Consider the following 6,000-nt stretch of genomic DNA (forward strand, 5'->3'; position numbering starts at 1 on the left):
CACAGGTGACACTCAAATATAGTTCTGTCTCCATCTCTGTGTGGTCTCTGGGTCCTGGTGTGCACAAGGTCTGTTTGAGCCCACTTAGCATCTCTGGCGAGTATGGACTTTGATTATAAATGTGAGTCCACTCCAGCTACCATCTTGCTAGGGATTCAACTTTGGCCTTGGACATGGAGTATCTTCTCAAGGTTGCTCCAGTACTGCACAGCTGCCACTTCAGTGCCTAACATCTTGCTGGGGCTTCTCTGCCCTTGGAAGTGGGGTATCTCCTCACAGTAACAGTATGAAAAGGCAAAAATATATGACACTGGAAGATGAACTCCTCAGGTTGGTAGGTGGCCAATATGCTACTGGAGATCAGTGGAGAAATAACTCCAGAAAGAATGAAGAGATGGAGCCAAAGCAAAAACAACACCCAGCTGTGGATGTGACTGGTAATGGAAGAAAAGTCCGCTGCTGTAAAGAGCAATATTGCATAGGAACTTGGAATGTTAGGTCCATGAATCAAGGCAAATTGGAAGTGGTCAAATAGGAGATGGCAAGAGTGAACATCGACATTCTAGGAATCAATAAACTAAGATGGACTGGAATGGGTGAATTTAACTTAGATGACCATTATATCTACTACAATGTGGCAAAAATCCCTTAGAAGAAATAGAGTAGCCATCATAGTCAAAAAAAGAGCCCGAAATGCAGTACTTGGGTACAATCTCAAAAACAACAGAATGATCTCTGTTTCCAAGGCACCATTAAATATCACAGTAATCCAAGTCTATGCCCCAACTAGTAATACTAAAGAAGCTGAAGTTGAATGGCTCTGTGAAGACCTACAAGACCTTCTAGAACTAACACTCAAAAGAGATGTCCTTTTCATTATAGGGGACTGGAATGCAAAAGTAGAAAGTCAAGTAATACCTGGAATAACAGGCAAATTTGGCCTTGGAGTACAGAATGAAGCAGGGCAAAGACTAACAGAGCTCTGCCAAGAGACCGCACTGGTCATAGCAAACACCCTCTTCCAACAACACAAGAGAAGACTCTACACATGGACATCACCAGATGGTCAATACTGAATAAGACTGATTATATTCTTTGCAGCCAAAGATGGAGAAGCTCTGTACAGTCAGCAAAAACAAGACTGGAAGCTGACTGTGGCTCAGGTCATGAACTCCTTATTCCTAAATTCAGACTTAAATTGAAGGAAGTATGGAAAACCACTAGACCATTCAGGTATGACCTAAATCAAATCCCTTATGATAATACAGTGGAAGTGAGAAATAGATTCAAGGGATTAGATCTGATAGAGTGCCTGAGGAAGTAAAGACAGAGGTTCGTGACATTGTACAGGAGGCAGTGACCAAGACCATCCCCAAGAAAAAGAAAGGCAAAAAAACAAAATGGTTGTCTGAGGAGGCCTTACAAATACCTGTGAAAACAAGAGAAATAAAAGACAAAGTGAAAAAGGAAAGATATACCTGTTTGAATGCAGAGTTCCAAAGAATAGCAAGGAGAGATAAGAAAGCCTTCCTCAGTGATCAATGCAAAGAAATAGAGGAAAACAATAGAATGGGAAAGACTACAGATCTTTTCAAGAAAACTGGAGATACCAAGGGAACTTTTCATGTAAAAATGGGGACAATAAAGGACAGAAAATGGTATGAACATAACAGAAGCAGAAGAAATTAAGAAGAGGTGACAAGAATATACGGAAGAACTGTACAAAAAAGATCTTCATGACCTAGATAATCACGATGGTGTGATCACTCACGTACAGCCAGATATCCTGGAATGCGAAGTCAAGTAGCCTTAAAAAGCATCACTAAAAACAAAGCTAGTGGAGGTGGTAGAATTCCAGTTGAGCTATTTCAAATCCTAAAAGATGATGCTGTGAAAGTGCTGCACTCAATATGCCAGCAAATCTGGAAAACTCAGCAGTGGCCACAGGACTGGAAATGGTCAGTTTTCATTCCAATCTCAAAGAAAGGCAATGCCCCCAAATGCTCAAACTACTGCACAATTGTACCATTTGTTGGATTTTTGAAAGAGCAAGAGAGTTCCAGAAAAACATCCATTTCAGCTTTACTGACTATGCCAAAGCCTTTGACTATATGGATCACAACAAACTGTGGAAAATTCTGAAAGAGGTGGGAATACCAGACCACCTGACCTGCCTCCTGAGAGATCTATATGCAGATCAAAAAACAAGAGTTAGAACTGGACATGGAAAATCAGACTGGTTCCAAATAGGAAAAGGAGTACATCAAGGCTGTATATTGTCACCCTGCTTATTTAACTTATATGCAGAGTACATCATGTGAAACACTGGGCTGGATGAAGCACCACCTGGAATCCAGATTGCCAGGAGAACGATTAATAACCTCAGATATGCAGAGGACACCACCCTTATGGGAGAAAGTGAAGAAGAACTAAGGAGCCTCTTGTTAAAAATGAAAGAAGAGACTGAAAAAGTTGGCTTAAAGCTCAATATTCAGAAAATAAGATCATGGCATTTGGTCCCATCACTTCATGGCAAATAGATGGGTAAACAGTGGAAACAGTGACCGACTATTCTCTTTTTTTTTTGGCTCCAGAATCAGTACAGATGGTGACTGCAGCCATGAAGTTAATTAAAAGACACTTGTTCCTTGGAAGAAAAGTTATGACCAACCTAGATGTCATAATAAAAACCATAGACATTACTTTGACAACAAAAGTCCATCTAGTAAAAGCTGTGGTTTTTCCAGTAGTCATGTATAGATGTGAGAGTTAGACTATAAAGAAAGCTGAGCGCAGAAGAATTGATGCTTTTGAACTGTGGTGTTGGAGAAGACTCTTGAGAGTCCCTTGGACTGCAAGGAGATCCAACTAGTTCAGTTCAGTTGCTCAGTCGTGTCCAACTCTTTGCGACCCCATGAATCACAGCACGCCAGGCCTCCCTGTTCATCACCATCTCTTAGAGTTCACTCAGACTCACGTACATCGAGTCCGTGATGCCATCCAGCCATCTCATCCTCAGTCCCCTTCTCCTCTTGCCCCCAATCCCTCCCAGCATCAGAGTCTTTTCCAATGAGTCAACTCTTCTCATGAGGTGGCCAAAGTACTGGAGTTTCAGCTTTAGCATCATTCCTTCCAAATAAATCCCAGGGTTGATCTCCTTCAGAATGGACTGGTTGAATCTCCTTGTAGTCCAAGGGACTCTCAAGAGTCTTCTCCAACACCACAGTTCAGAAGTATGAATTCTGCGGTGCTCAGCCTTCTTCACAGTCCAACTCTCACATCCATCCATGACCACTGGAAAACCATAGCCTTGACTAGATGGACCTTAGTCAGCAAAGTAACGTCTCTGCTTTCGAATATGCTATCTAGGTTGGTCATAAATTTTCTTCCAAGGAGTAAGCGTCTTTTAATTTCATGGCTGCAGTCACCATCTGCAGTGATTTTTGGAGCCCCCCAAAATAAAGTCTGACACCTTTTCTACTGTTTCCCCATCTATTTCCCATGAAGTGATGGGACCGGATGCCATGATCTTCGTTTTCTGAATGTTGAGCTTTTAGCCAACTTTTTCAGTCTCCTCTTTCACTTTCATTAAGAGGCTTTTTAGCTCCTCTTCACTTTCTGCCATAAGGGTGGTGTCATCTGCATATCTGAGGTTTTTGATATTTCTCCCAGCAATCTTGATCCCAGCTTGTGTTTCTTCCAGTCCAGCGTTTCTCATGATGCACTCTGCATAGAAGTTTAATAAGCAGGGTAACAATATACAGCCTTCATGTACTCCTTTTCCTATTTGGAACCAGTATGTTGTTCCAGGTCCAGTTCTAACTGTTGCTTCCTGACCTGCATACAGATTTCTCAAGAGGCAGGTCAGGTGGTCTGGTATTCCCATCTCTTTCAGAATTTTCCACAGTTTATTGTGATCCACACAGTCAAAGGCTTTGGCATAGTCAATAAAGCAGAAATAGATGTTTTTCTGGAAGTCTTTTGCTTTTTCCATGATCCAGCAGATGTTGGCAATTTGATCTCTGGTTCCTCTGCCTTTTCTAAAACCAGCTTGAACATCAGGGAGTTCACGGTTCACATATTGCTGAAGCGTGGCTTGGAGAATTTTGAGCATTACTTTACTAGCATGTGAGATGAGTGCAATTGTGCAGTGGTTTGAGCATTCTTTTGCATTGCCTTTCTTTGGGATTGGAATGAAAACTGACCTTTTCCAGTCCTGTGGCCACTGCTGAATTTTCCAAATTTGCTGGCATATTGAGTGCAGCACTTTCACAGCATCGTCTTTCAGGATTTGAAACAGCTCAACTGGAATTCCATCACCTCCACTAGCTTTGTTCGTAGTGATGCTTTCTAAGGCCCACTTGACTTCACATTCCAAGATGTCTGGTTCTAGATTAGTGATCACATCATCATGATTATCTGAGTTTTGAAGATCTTTTTTGTACAGTTCTTCCGTGTATTCTTGCCACTTCTTCTTAATATCTTCTGCTTCTGTTAGGTCCATACCATTTCTGTCCTTTATTGAGCCCATCTTTGCATGAAATGTTCCCTTGGTGTCTCTAATTTTCTTGAAGAGATCTCTAGTCTTTCCCATTCTGTTGTTTTCCTCTATTTCTTTGCATTGATCGCTGAAGAAGGCTTTATTCTCTCTTCTTGCTATTCTTTGGAACTCTGCAGTCAGATGCCTATATATTTCCTTTTCTCCATTGCTTTTCACCTCTCTTCTCTTCACAGCTATTTGTAAGGCCTCCCCACACAGCCATTTTGCTTTTTAGCATTTCTTTTCCATGGGGATGGTCTTTCTCCCTGTCTCCTGTACCATGTCACAATCCTCATTCCATAGTTCATCAGGCACTCTATCTATCCGATCTAGGCCCTTCCATCTGTTTCTCACTTCCACTGTATAATCATAAGGGATTTGATTTAGGTCATACCTGAATGGTCTAGCGGTTTTCCCTACTTTCTTCATTTTGAGTCTGAATTTGGCAATATAGAGTTCATGATCTGAGCCACAGTCAGCTCCTGGTCTTGTTTTTGTTGACTATGTAGAGTTTCTCCATCTTTGGCTGCATAGAATATAGTCCATCATAAAGGAAATCAGTTTTGAATATTCATTGGAAGGACTGATGGTGAAGCTGAAACACCAATAGTTTGGCCACCTGATGTGAAGAACTGACTCATTGGAAAAGACCCTGTTGCTGGGAAAGATGGAAGGTGGAAGGAGAATCAGATGACAGAGGATGAGATGGTTAGATGGCATCACCACCCCAATGGACATGAGTTTGGGTAAACTCAGGGAGTTTGTGATGGACAGAGAGGTCTGGTGTGCTGTAGTCAATGGGGTTGCAAAGAGTCGGGCACTACTGAGTAAGTGAACTGAACTGAATGGAAGTAGAATGCACTGGAATTTTTTTTCTTAAATTTGGTCTTTGTATCTATATGTAGAAAAATAGTTTGTTTTCTCTTATGCTGTTACCTTCCCAGGTGATGCCAGTGGTAAAGAACTCATTTGCCAGTCAGGAGACTCAAGAGGCACAGGTTCGATCCCTGAGTCAGGAAGAGTCCCTGGAGAAGGGAATGGCAACCCACCCCAGTATTCTTGCCTGGAGAATCCAATGGCTAGAAGAGCCTGGTGGGCTGCTGTCCAGGGGGTCACAAAGAGTAGGATACAACTGACTGACTAACACTTTTGCTGTTACTCAGTTTCAATTAAATTAAAAAAAAATCATTATTAGAAGTATTATTCCTGCTGTGTGAGCTGCTAAATGCTTAATGTGATAGAGGATTCTGGAAATAATGTCATGCCGAATTTGCCCTTTTGAGGGAAAAGTAACTTCCAGACTGTGCTGAGATGAAGATATATCTCTTTCTCTCTCCCCTACCCAGCACTTCTGGACAAGTGCACAATCACCATGATACTTTTGCACACTCCTACTGAGTAAAGCAATTTTAGGTCATTTCTCATGTAACCATAGACCTGCATCATTTTACATGTGGCTT

The sequence above is a fragment of the Capricornis sumatraensis genome, chromosome 1, assembly GCF_032405125.1.
Source record: "Capricornis sumatraensis isolate serow.1 chromosome 1, serow.2, whole genome shotgun sequence".
Classification (NCBI taxonomy): Eukaryota; Metazoa; Chordata; class Mammalia; order Artiodactyla; family Bovidae; genus Capricornis; species Capricornis sumatraensis.